The sequence below is a fragment of the Lynx rufus genome, unplaced genomic scaffold (genome assembly GCF_022079265.1).
Source record: "Lynx rufus isolate CCGP_SWC_20201006 ecotype Redwood Valley unplaced genomic scaffold, mLynRuf1.p SCAF_8, whole genome shotgun sequence".
Classification (NCBI taxonomy): domain Eukaryota; kingdom Metazoa; phylum Chordata; class Mammalia; order Carnivora; family Felidae; genus Lynx; species Lynx rufus.
Window position 1 is genome coordinate 99,177,571 of NW_025814896.1, and position 14,434 is coordinate 99,192,004.

A 14,434-nucleotide genomic window follows, 5' to 3' on the forward strand; every position below is an offset into this window, starting at 1 on the left:
TTTATTTCCTTTCCCTCTGGAGACGTGTTGAATAAGAAGTTGCTGAGGCCAAGATCAAAGAGGTTTTTGCCTGCTTTCTCCTTGAGGATTTTGATGGCTTCCTATCTTGCATTGAGGTCTTTCATACACTTTGAGTTTATTTTTGTGTGTGGTATAAGAAAGTGGTCCAGGTTCATTCTTCTGCATGTCACTGTCCAGTTTTCCCAGCACCAGTTTCTGAAGAGACTGTCTTTATTCCATTGGATTTTCTTCCCTGCTTTGTCAAAGATTAGTTGGCCATATGATTGTAGGTCCATTTCTGGGTTCTCTATTCTGTTTCATTGATCTGAGTGTCTGTTTTTCTGTCCATACCATACTGTCTTGATGATTACAGCTTTGTAGTATAGCTTGAAGTCTGGGATTGTGATGCCTCCTGCTTTGGTTTTCTTTCTCAAGATTGCTTTGGCTATTCAGGGTCTTTTCTGGTTCCACACAAATTTTACGATTGTTTGTTCTAACTCTGTGAAGAATGCTGGTGTTATTTTGATAGGGATTGCATTGAATATGTAGTCTGCTTGGGGTAGTATTGACACTTTAACAATATTTGCTCTTCCTACCCAGGACATGGAATCTTTTTCCACTTTTTGGTGTCTTCTTCAATTTCTTTCATAAGCTTTTTATAGTTTTCAGTGTATAGATTTTCCCCTCTTTGGTTAGATTTATTCCTAGGTATTTTATGGTTTTTGGTGCAGTTGTAAATGAGATCGATTCCTTGATTTCTCTTTCTGTTGCTTCATTGTTGGTGTATAGGAATGCAACTGATTTCTGTGCATTGATTTTATATCCTGCAACTTTGCTGAATTCATGAATCAGTTCTAGCAGTTCTTTGGTGGAAACTTTTGGGTTTTCCATATAGAGTATTATGTCATCTGCAAAGAGTGAAAGTTTGACCTCCTCTTGGCTGATTTGGATGCCTTTTATTTCTTTGTGTTGTCTGATTGCAGAGGCCAAGACTTCCAATACTATGTTGAATAACAATGGCGAGAGTGGACATCCCTGTCTTGTTCCTAACCTTAGGGGGAAAGCTCTCAGTTTTTCCCCATTGAGGATGATATTAGCATTGGGCCTTTCATATATGGCTTTTATGATCTCAAGGAATGATCCTTCTATCCCTACTTTCTTGAGGGTTCTTATCAAGAAAGGACGTTGTATTTTGTCAAATGCCTTCTCTGCATCTATTGAGAGGATCATATGGTTCTTGTCCTTTCTTTTATTGACGTGATGAATCAGTTAACTGTTTTGCAGATATTGAACCAGCCCTGCATCCCAGGTATAAACCCCACTTGGTCGTGGTGAATAATTTCTTTAATGTATTGTTGGATCCTGTTGGTTAATATCTTGTTGAGGATTTTCGCATCCATGTCCAACAAGGAAATTGGTCTGTAGTTCTCCTTTTTAGTGGAGTCTTTGTCTGGTTTTGGAATCAAGGTAATACTGGCTTCACAGAAAGAGTTTGAAAGTTTTCCTTCCATTTCTATTTTTTGGAACAGTTTCAAGAGAATAGGTGTTAATTCTTCCTTAAACGTTTGGTAGAATTTCCCTGGAAAGCCATCTGACCCTGGACTCTTGTTTTTTGGCAGATTTTTGATTACTCCTTTTATTTCTTTACTGGTTATAGGTCTGTTCAAATTTTCTATTTCTTCCTGTTTCAGTTTTGGTAGTGTATATGTTTCTAGGAATTTGTCCATTTCTTCCAGATTGCCCATTTTATTGGTGTATATTTGCTTATAATAGTCTCTTTTTATTGTTTTTATTTCTGCTGTGTTGGTTGTGATCGCTCCTCTTTCTTTCTTGATTTTATTTATTTGGGTCCTTTCCTTTTTCTTTTTGATCAAACTGGCTAGTGGTTTATCAATTTTGTTAATTCTTCCAAAGAACCAGCTTCTGGTTTCATTGATCCATTCTGTTTGTTGTTGTTGTTGTTGTTGTTGTGTCTTTTTGTTTTGTTTTTTGGTTTCGATAGCATTAATTTCTGCTCTAATCTTTATTATTTCCTGTCTTCTGCTGGTTTGGGTTTTATTTGCTGTTCTTTTTCCAGTTCTTTAAGGTGTAAGGTTAGGTTGTGTATCTGAGACCTTTCTTCCTTCTTTAGGAAGGCCTGGATTGCTATATATGTTCCTCTTATGACCACCTTTGCTCTGTCCCAGAGGTTTTGGGCTGTGGTGTTATCATTTTCATTGCCTCCATGTACTTTTTAATTTCCTCTTTAACTTCCTGGTTAGCCCATTCATTCTTTAGTAGGATGTTCTTTTGTCTCCAAGTATTTGTTACCATTCCAAATTTTTTCTTGTGGTTGATCTTGAGTTCCATAGTGTGGTCTGAAAATATGCACAGTGTGATCTCAGTTTTCTTGTACTTGTTGCGGGCCGATTTGTGTCCCAGTATGTGGTCTATTCTGGAGAATTTCCATGAGCACTAGAGAAGAATGTTTATTCTGCTGCTTTAGGATGAAATGTTCTGAATATATCTGTTAAGTCCATCCAGTCTAGTGTGTCATTCAAAGCCAGTGTTTCCTTGTTGATTTTAGATTAGATGATCTGTCCATTGCTCTAAGTGAGGTGTTGAAGTCCCCTACTATTATGGTATTATCAATTAGTTTCTTTATGTTTGTGATTTAATTGATTTATGTATTTGGGTCCTTTCATGTTTGGAGCATAAATGTTTACAACTGTTAGGTCTTCTTGCTGGATAGACCCCTTAATTATGATACAATGCCCTTCTTCCTCTCTTGTTACAGTCTTTATTTTAAAGTGTAGATTGTCTGATATAAGTATGGCTACTCCAGCTTTCTTTTGTTGACCATTAGTATGATAGATGGTTCTCCATCCCCTTACTTTCAATCTGAAGGTGTCTTTAGTTCTAAAGTGGGTCTCTTGTAAACAGCATGTAGATGGATCTTGTCTTCTTATCCATTCTGTTACCCTATGTCTTTTGATTGGGGCATTTAGTCCACTGACATTTAGAGTGAGCACTGAAAGATATGAATTCATTGCCATTGTGTTGCTTGTAGAGTTGGAGTTCCTGGTGTTGTTCTCTGGTCCTCTCTAGTCTTTGTTGCTTTGGGTCTTTATTCATTTATTTTTCATCTATTCTACCCAAAAGAGTCCCCCTTAAAATTTCTTGCAGGGCTGGTTTAGTGGTCACAAACTACTTTAACTTTTGTCTGGAAACTTTTAATCTCTCCTTCTATTTTGAATGACAGCCTTGATGGATAAAGAATTTGGGGCTGCATATTTTTCGATTCATCACATTGAATATTTCTTGCCACTCCTTTCTGGCATGCCAAGTTCTATGGATAGATCTGCTGCAAACCTGGTCTGACTTCCTTTATAGGTTAAGGACTTTTTTTCCCTTGCTGCTTTCATGGTTCTTTCCTTGCGTGAATATTTTGTGAATTTGACTATGATATGCCTTGTTGATGGTTAGTTTGTGTTGAATCTACTGGGAGTCCTCTGTGCTTCCTGGATTTAGATGTCTATGTCTTTCCCCAGGTTAGGAAAGTTTTCCACTATGTTTACTCACATAACCCTTCTACCCCTTTTTCTCTCTTTTCATCTTCTGGGACCCCCATGATTCTGATGTTGTTCCTTTTTATTGAGTCACTGATTTCTCTAATTCTTAAATTGTGCCCTTTTGCCTTAGTCTCCCTCTTTTTTTCTGCTTCATTATTCTCAAGAAATTTGTCCTCTGTATCGCTGACTCTCTGCCCTGCCTTATCCATCCTTGCCACCGTGGCATCCATTTGAGATTGCAGCTCAGTTATAGAATTTTTTATTTCATCCTGACTAGCTTTTACTTCTTTTATCTCTGTAGAAATGGATTCTAATCTATTTTCAACTCCAGCTAGTATTCTTATTATTGTGATTATAAATTCTGGTTTAGACATCTTGCTCTTATCTGTGTTGGTTAAGTCCCTGGCTGTCGTTTCTTCCTGCTCTTTCTTTTGGGGTGAATTCCTTCATTTCATCATTTTTAAGGGAGAAAAGGAGTTAATGAGGTCAAAAAAGAATTCAAATTAAAAAAACTTAAAATTAAAAAATTAAAAACAACACACACACACACACAAATATCAAATAAATGATGCTAGATCCTAGGTGTTTTTTGTTCTGGGTGTTGAAAGGAGCTTGATAGATTAGAGGAAAAAAAGGAGAACGAATGCAAAAAAAAAAAGGAAATCATTTGAAAATTTGAGAAAATGAATACACTGAAATAGAATAAAATGAAATGATGGAAGTAAAATAGAATTTGAAAAATTTACACAAAAGTAAAAAATATAGTAGAAAAATTAAACAAAAATATTTTTAATAAAAATTTAAAATAAATTTTTCTCTTTCTGTATTCAAGAAAAAGAAAAGAAATGAAAAAGAGGGGGGAAAAATAAAATTGAATAGATGGACCAGTGAACAGACTGAAATCTGATTGAAATTATTTCATTTTCCCCTAGAAGTCAAACTATAAAGCACTTTATAGTCTGTAAACTAAGCAGGTAGAGATTTGTGTTCCTGAAGAGTGAGGTTGGCCCAGTTAGGCGGGGGTTAGTGTAATGGCTCCGTTCTCCACTAGATGGCATTGCTTAGCTTACTGGGGTGGATAGTTGTGGAGCTTGTAGGTATGTATGCAAATGCGTGGGAGGGGTGAAAATGGCATTACCCAGCTACCCAGTCTCTAGTATCAGAACTCTGTTCTCCCATATCCGCAATCGTGCACCCATCCTTTTTCTTCAGCTTCTGTCCACTCCCCACTTTTACACTGTACATGACCAAGCCCCAGGCAGCACCTCCCTCCTGAGTTTTATCTCAGGTAGGGCTGTTTTTCCCGACCCCTTATTTATGAGAGACTGCAGCTTTGACCCATTCTGACCCTCTATGGGAGAGTCTCATCAAGCAATGGCCGTGTGCCAGCCACACCCAGGAACATTCACAGGACTATGCTGTTGCCGATGCCCAGGGACTGTGGCCAGGTACAGCCCACCCCAGAAAAACCTCACGTGATAATATAGCAGCAGTGCTTCAGGGATTATGGAAAATCACAGCACACGTCTGGCACCACTCTTCACCTCCAACGATCTTGTTCCAGTACCAGTGAATGTGGTTGTTCTCCCAGATCAACTGGGGTCTTTGCCTGTGGGGGAGCCATACAGCCTCTACTAGATGTCCTCCCAGCAGGTGAACCGCCTCTCCCTGTGTGGCCCGAAGACCCCCAGACTTCACTCTGCTCCTGGGGATTCGCCCTTCCCACCAGAGCACCGCCAGGTATTGTGCTATGGAGTTTCAGACTCTGCACCCCCCCCTGTTTATAGAGTCTTAGTGGAATTTAAACCCTTTCCTTTCTCCTTTCTCACTTTTTAGTTCAGTCCCTGTGGCTGTTTCCACTTTTCCACTTTCTCTCCAGCTGCTTTGGCGGGGGGTTCCTTTCCCATATTCTTCTCCCCCCCACTCTGCCACCCCATCTCCACCCTCTCTCTGCAAGCAAAAACAGCTCCCTGCCCTCTGTGGCTTCTCTCTCCCCCAGTTCACCTCTCCATACAGTGTACCTGCTGAGTTCTGTGGTTCAGGTTGTGCAGGTTGTTGTGTTAATCCTCAAATCAGTTTTCTCAGTATGCAGAATGGTTTAGTGTTGATCTGGCTGTATTTCATTGGACACAAGACACAAAAAAACTTCCATGCTGTTCTGCCATCTTGGCTCCTCCTCCTAATGTTTATTCATTTTTAAGAGACAGAGCACAAGTAGGGAAGGGGCAGAGAGAGAGGGAGACACAAAATCTGAAGCAGCTCCACGCTGCTGAGCTGAAAGCACAGAGCCCAGTATGGGGCTTGAACTGACGAACTGTGAGATCATGACCTGAGCCGAAGTCAGACGCTTAACTATCTGAGCCACCCAGGCGCCCCAGGAATGGCAGTTTTAAATACATGGTTATGCCTCAGAATATAACCAATCCTACAGATCCATAGGAGAGTCCTACAGCACGATGACTTAATCCACACACTCATAAAACAAGTACTGATCATTTACTGTGGGCCAGGCCGTCTATTAGGCCTTGAAGAGATACTACCAGGAAATACAGACCAGTTTCTACCCTAATGATTCTGATTTTAAAAGCTATGGGATATCTTTGGCAGGTTTCAAAGAAGTCCTCAAGAAATTAATAAGTTAACAGAGTATTTTCAAATAAATTCTGTAAAAGCCTGAGATCACAGGATACCAACTGCACTTCTGATGACAACAGTGACCCTCATAATAATAGTAATGTGGCTGAGGCCTTAGTGCTGGGCCAAGGTTATAGTGTTACCACCCATTGTGCCCTCCACTGATGTATACATTGTCTCTTGCCTTTATTACTATAATCTTTGGGATGAAAGAGAAACTCAGAGGCAGCGGAGGTGACATTGATACCTCTAAGTAAGAGCACAAATTGAATTTAGTGGCATTGGTATACAGCTTCCATTTCTTTGATAGCAATGATTAGTGCCCAGGAAATCTCCCACATGGGGACAAAGAGAAAATAGCAGTTTCTCCCTGATTAAAGTAAGAAGACTGATCCTCAGTGTGCATGGAAATCATCCCCTGTAATGTCCCACCATTGCAAATTCTCTTGGAAGAAACTTGATTTCATCTGATTCTGACAAATTACATGGAGCAAGTAGGTATGGCCAGAGCATAACCATTTCTCATGAAGCCAGGAGAGCATAAATTTCTAACATTGCTTATGTTTCCTTTGGCCAAGACTTTTTCTTTGTGATTTCAAAGTGGCTTTCACTGTGTTAGAAGGAAAGGAGAGAAAGAATTTAAGTGAGTGCATTCCCAAGACTGGGAATGATACTGGAAGGTTGGAGAGCATTTCTGAAATCTCTTGATGTATTAGAAGAGAAGGAATGAGGAAGGTTGAAGAAATCTGCAAAGGTGGCCTCCAATTTAGCAGTCCCAGCCTTCCCATTGGCAAACTCCAGCTCCTGAGACATGACAAGCCAGATGTTATAAGACCACAACAATGTGTCATAGTAGACAGGTAAGATATACTTCCTTACACACACACCACTCACACACAGACACTTCCTTACACACACACCACTCACACACACTGAGATCAATGATTTTACAAGTTCACCTATAGACAGTTTAGTGGCTGAGACGCCCATACATGGAACAGGGGGTAGGTATAAGGAATTTATGTCTCAGCCAACAGTAATGTTAAACAGAAATTTAGTTTTATTGCTATGAGTTCACAGTGTCAATCAGTCAAGGATCAGGGGTGTTTTTCCCAGAGACTGACAGGAAGTAATATAAGTATCAAATATATCAGGTGATGAACAGGCAGTATAGCATCATAAAAACAAGCTTCAACTCTGGAACTAGAGCTCCAAAGCCCAAAATCTGGCTTGGTACAGCTATCAGGGTGGACTCTAAGCAGTTTCCAGCAGGTACCAGGAGGTGCCCAGGGGCAGTGTTCTCTTCAAAGTGCTGGGCGCATATGCTTTCTTGGCCTCAGCATAGTCCTTCACTGATTATTATGTAAATGCAATCCCAAGTAGCAATTTGTGAACCAGACCTATAATTCTGTGTGATTCAGGTGCTATGGTTGGATCCATCCCTAGCTTTCAGTCTGTATGTTTTATTCACAAGAAGGTGGGATGATTGGATTTTCAATTCTGTACTACCATGAGTTTTTCTATTAGCAGGGCAAATTTATTTCATGCCATTGCCCTCAGTAATTTCCCACTAAAATACAGACCACAAATATTTCAGTCGAGCTGCAATTAATAGATCATACTCTAACCCTTTCCTTAAAACTGGGACTAGTATGTAATTTTCCATACTGTTATTAAAATACACCATAACCTTTTGGAAACTATTCCATGAAATTTGGGTAATGGATTGATTATTCTTGGAGAGTTTCTTCCCCAAATTGCCGTGTGACCTTGCCCTGAAGGAAATCAGTCACATATTTTGACAGTTTAAACCTGTGTTCCAGATGATGATGATCATCATCATCATCATTATAAAGAATAATAATAAAATTAATAATAATTATTCATTTTAATGACAAAATTATTTTAGCTTATAGGTTTCATATAAGTTTTCTGGTTTCCTGATCCCAAAATCACATAAATGACCTGGGGACAAGGAAGCATTGACCTGTGAGACAGGTGATCTTGGTTCTGGTCCTGGTTCTGCTATTTGCCAGGTTCTGTGAAAACTTTGGTTATTTATTCAGTCTCTCTGGGTGTCTTCTATGAAATAGAATTTTTGGATTAGGTAAAAGTCTGTAAAGGAAAGCAACCAATGTCTGATTCCACCAGTCAGTAAGTACTGAGAAGCTGAAGTATCCATAATATTCCTCTTACTCCATTTTATTATTTATTCATAAATCATCCCACTCAAATCAACTTGGGTTTTTACAGGTTGGGGCTAAGTTGTTTAAATTATAAAGACACCTGTATTATTTACACCTAACAGCTATTCTGTTTTATTTTGGGGAAACTTCCATACACATCTGTGACCTACAGGTCGGTCACCATTACTAGGACCAATGCAAATATAAAATACAGAGCACAGTGATAACCCTGTGTGTTCATTGCTGAGATGGGCCAAAAAGGATCAGGTTGACGTCAAATACAGGAAAATCCCACTGAAAACATTCTGTTTGTAGCAAATATATATAGGTCTGACTAGACCCATGAGATCCAAAAATATACAGACTCCTCTTTGAAGATGCCTCTCAAAGTAATTATCCTTCAGATACTTGAAGTTTTAAACTTAGACCCATGGTGACAAGATTGTTTTTATCTCAACCATCCCATCCCCGTGTCTCTGGAGCGAGCTCAACAAGCCTTAAACTGGTCCTTTAAAAACTCACAGATGAACAGTTCTTGGATTCTTGTTAGGTGCAAATGTCTCAGTATGAGAAATATCAGTATCATTATGAGATTAAATAAGATGAGGAAAACAGGATACCTTTGAAGCAGAAATAGTAGATAAGTCAGACTAAGAAAGACAAATATATTATTTTACTCAAATGTGGAATCTAAAAAACAAAACAAATGAATGAACAAAAAACAGAGAACAACAAACTGATGGTTCCCAGAGGGAAGAGGGGTGGAAGGATGGGCAATATAGATGAAGGGGAATGGGAAATACAGCCTTCCAGTTATGGAATAAATAAGTCATGGGAACAAAAGGCACAGCATAAGGAGTGTAGTCAATAATATTGTAATAGTGTATGGTGACAGATAACTTATAGAGAACATATAGAGAAGTTGAATCACTGTGTTATACACCTGAAAATAATGTAACATTGTGTGTCAATTTTACTGGAATTTTTAACAAATATTATAAAAAAGAAATCTTTTTTCTTCATTTGAAGAATGAAGCCTGGGTGGCTCAGTCAGTTAGCATCCAACTTTGGCCTAGGTCATGATCTCATAGTTTGTGAGTTCAAGCCTCGCATCGGACTTGCTGCTGTCAGCCTGTCAACTCAGAGCCTGGAGCCTGCTTGGGATCCTCTGTCTCCCTCTCTCTCTGCCCCTCCCTCACTCATGCTCTGTCTCTCAAAAAGTAAATAAAACAGGGGCGCCTGGGTGGCACAGTCGGTTAGGCGTCCGACTTCAGCCGGGTCACGATCTCGCGGTCCGTGAGTTCGAGCCCCGCGTCAGGCTCTGGGCTGATGGCTCGGAGCCTGGAGCCTGTTTCCGACTCTGTGTCTCCCTCTCTCTCTGCCCCTCCCCCGTTCATGCTCTGTCTCTCTCTGTCCCAAAAATAAATAAAAAACGTTGAAAAAAAAAATTAAAAAAAAAAAAGTAAATAAAACATTTTTTTAAATGTTTAAAGAAGGTTCATTACTAATGTAGGTACACTTCTGGACACCCTTGCCTTGAACTATTAACCACACACCCCCAGATGTAACCAATAAGCTGCATTTAATGCTCATGATTTCATATTATTACTGCATGTATATGTGCCTGAAATGACACATTGTTTTACTATTTACATGTTTTAGCATTGGTTTACATATTTTAAGACTACATAAAAGGCGTAATACAGTTCATATTTTTCATCAACTTGCATTACTCGTGTAGTGAAGTTCTGATGTATCTCTTGACTCCCCTTTCAAGACTGGGGGCTTTCTGCCCAGCTGCTGGAAGTGTGGGGCCCTAATAGCTCTCAGCAGTCCTATCTCTCTGGAAATTACCCTCTGCTAAAAAGAGTGCCTTCCCCAAATCAGCCTTCCTGAAGGCAGCCTGCTCAGTGGAGAGTGTAATGACCCAGCTCCCTCAACCCAATTCAAAACTTTTGAAAAGGCCATCCTGACTCCATATCTCCTGAAAGAGGGTCAGAGAAACTTTTTCTGAGAACAAATAATGTGCAACCTGAGTCAAAGTGTACAGAAACATCAGACTTTCCCAAATTGGTAAAGATTTTGTAAGATAATGGGTCTATATTCTTCAGAAATATTAATGTCATAAAACACAAAGAAAATCTGATGCAGCATTCCAGCTTAAATAGACTAAAGAGGCATAACAATCAGATTCAGCATATAATCAGGGATTTTCTTTTACTGTAAGGAAATTATCAGAGTTAATTGTAACTGATAAACTTTGCATAGTGCTTACCATACAATAGGCATTGTTCTAAGTGTTTTGTTTATATATATAAACATATACAGTAAAACCTTGGTTTTTGCAAGCATAATTGGTTCCAGAAACATACTTGTAATCCAGAGCATTTACATATCAAAGTGAATTTCCCCATAAGAAATAATGGAAACTCAGATGATTCATTCCAAAACCCAAAAACATTCATATAAAAATGATTACAATACTGTAATATAATACATGGTAATAAATAAAATACAAAATATTAAGAAAAATAAACAAATTAACCTTCACTTACCTTTGAAAACCTTCGTGGCTGGTGTGAGGGAGACAAGAGAAAGGAGGGTTATTGTGTAGGACATTCACTATCACTACAGAATCAATTTTATCTCTTGGCTCAATGGAATCTTTTTCCACATGGGACCCATTGTATATGCTCACAAGGATGTTGACTACAATACAGTATTAATAAGCTATATTTAATGTAACTAGCAATAAGGCAGTGAAGGAAAGGATCTATATCTGCAGGCAACCTGACCTAGAATGAAGCAAAGCATTCCTAACCTTATTCTTGAATAGAAAAGCAGAGGACTGTCCATAGATGCTTTGAAGTGACAAAAAATACATTACTGCTAGTTGTGGGCACCTTCCAATGTTAGGAAAAATCACTGATTTCTGCCAAACACCATGGCCTGAGACCGAGCATCTGAGCATGGGAGATAATGACCCACAATCCCACAGTGAGAGAGAGAACCATTGGTTCTATTGTGATCATGTGATATTTGGCATCCCATACTACTCGTATTTCAAGGCATTGTTCATTTATCAATTTAAAATTTATTAGAAATGTTTGCTCATCTCGCAGAAGTTACTCACAATCCAAAGTTTTACTGTATGTATAATAAATGTATATAAATATGCATAAACATATGTATTTATAGATAAATATAATTATATAATATATAAATTATATAAACATAATTATACAATATAATTTGTAAATTATATAAATGTAAATATAATTTATATATTATATATATACATATATTACATATATAAACTTAATCCTTATGAGAACCTTATGAGTTAGGTATGATTATTATCCACATTTTACACATGAGGAAATTGAGGCACAGGGAAGCCAAGTAACCTTTCCAAATAACACAGTGAGTGACAGGCACTGTGTGCGTGTGCTCACTCTTCTTAACCACAGTCTCTTTTGCTCATCATAATCTCATCATTTCATATATTTTGAATTGGCAAAAACTAAAGAGCTTACCACCAACTGATGGTAAAGTTGTGACAAAATGGGAAATCCTGTGTTTTACAACATGTTACTTGTATAAAACCAATTTGGAAAGTAATTGAGCAATGAGTAATAAATTGAAGATGGAAATACTCTAAAAGAACATTTTAAGTGCTTTGTATAAACTCAAGGAGACCCGCATAACAATATCAACAACAGCTTTGTCAGTAACACCCTAGTCCTCTATCAGTACAATAGTTGACAAACTGTTGTTTAATCATATAATGAAGCACAGAAAAATCACAGCATAATGTGATAAGTGGGATCCAAAAATGCAATCATATGAAATATAGGTCACATTATTACAAAGTTAAAGAAAAACATGATTTTTTAGCCTATAATGTTCTCCAAAGTATGAAACTAAAAACCATAAAATATTGCTAAAAGAATTGAAGACACAAACACATGGAAAGATATTCTATTCTCATGGATTAGGAGAATTCATACTGTTAAAATATCTGACCATACAAAGCCATCTACAGATATCAAAAATACCAACAGCATTTTTCACAGGAATAAAACAAATAAGACTAAAATTTATATGGAACCACAAAAGATTCCAAATAGTCAAAGAAATCTTGAGAAAGAAGAGAAAAGCTGGAAGTATCACAGTTCCAGGTTTCAGTATATACTACAAACTTGCAGTTTTGGTGCCTGGGTGTCTGTCACTTAAGTGTCCAACTCTTGATTTCAGCTCAGATCATGATCTGCACTGTCAGTGCAGAGCCTGCTTGGGATTCTCTCTCTCTGTCTCTCTCCGTCTCTCTCTCTCTCTGCCCCTCCCCTGTGCTTTCTCTCTCTCTCTCTCTCAAAATAAATAATTAAAAAAAAAAAAAACAGTATGGTACTAGCATGAAAATAGACACATAGATCAATGGAACAGAATACAGAGTCCAGAAATCACCCCACAATTATATAGTCCGTTAATTTATGTCAAAGGAAGCAAGAATATAAAATGGGGAAAAGACAGTCTCTTCAATAAATGGTGCTGGGAAAACTGGACAACTACATGTAACAGGATGAAACTGGACCACTTTCTTATACCATACACAAAAACTCAGAATGGGTTAAAGATTTAAATGCGGGACCTGAGGGGTGCTCGGGTGGCTCAGTGGGTTGAGGGTCCCACTTTTGATTTTGGCTCCGGTCATGATCCCAGGATCATGAGATCAAGCCCCTCATTAGGCTCCACATGGAGCCTGCTTAGGCTTCTCTATCTCCCACTGCTCCTCTCCCTCCTCCTCTTTCTCTCTCTAAAATAATTTTTTAAATAAGATAAAAAATGTTAAAAAAATTAATGTGAGACTTGAAACCATAAAAATCCTACAAGAGAACATAGGCAGTAATTTCTCTGATATTGGCTGTAGCAACATTTTTCCAGATATGTCTCCTAATAAGGCAAGGGAAACAAAAGCAAAAATAAGTTATTGGGACTTAAAAAAAAAGACATGAAACTACAAACATGATCATAACTGAGAAAATTCCAAGTGACTAATCATTATTTTTTTTTTAATATATGAAATTTATTGTCAGATTGGTTTCCATACAACACCCAGTGCTCATGCACTGTTGGTGGGAATGCTAATCATTATTTTTTGAAATTGCATAAATTCTATTTATATTTCCCCTTGTGCCAAGAGTTATTGGTAAGGTTTTTCTAAATTTCCAGGTGGAAGGGCCTTTTTGTTTTTTATTTTGATACCAATTTCTAGTTTGTTTGTTCGTTTGTTTCAAGAGAGAGTGAGAGCAGCAGTGGCGGAGGGGCAGAGGGAAAGGCAGAGAGAGCATCTTAAGCAGTCTCCACACCCAGCAGAGTCCTATGCAGGGCTCAATCTCACAACAATGAGATCCTGACCTGAGCTGAAATCAAGAGTTGGATTCTTAACCAACTGAGCCACCTGGGTGCCCCTAATTTCTAGTTTTATTACATTGTGATTAAAGTATTGTATATAATATTTATATTTTATTGACCCTACCAATGATTTATTTTTTATCTAATATATGATCAGTTTCTGCAAATATTCTATGTGTGTTTAGAAAAACTTGTATTCTCTATTGTCTGTGCATAAAATTCAATACATAACCATAAGTTTACAAATAGTGAACAAGGCCTGACTCATTATGTTTTTTAGGTCGTCTGTAGTCTTACATAAATTTTTTCATCCCCATGATCTGTGTTGCACTAAAAGTTAGCACATTAGTTTTTTTTTTATTTTTTTAATTTTTTTTCAACATTTATTTATTTTTGGGACAGAGAGAGACCGAGCATGAACGGGGGAGGGGCAGAGAGAGAGGGAGACACAGAATCGGAAACAGGCTCCAGGCTCTGAGCCATCAGCCCAGAGCCCGACGCAGGGCTCGAACTCACAGACCGCGAGACCATGACCTGGCTGAAGTCGGATGCTTAACCGACTGCGCCACCCAGGCGCCCCTGGTTTTTTTTTTAATAATGCATTTCTATTTGTGTCTTCTCACATCACCTGTAGTTTTGTTTAATAAA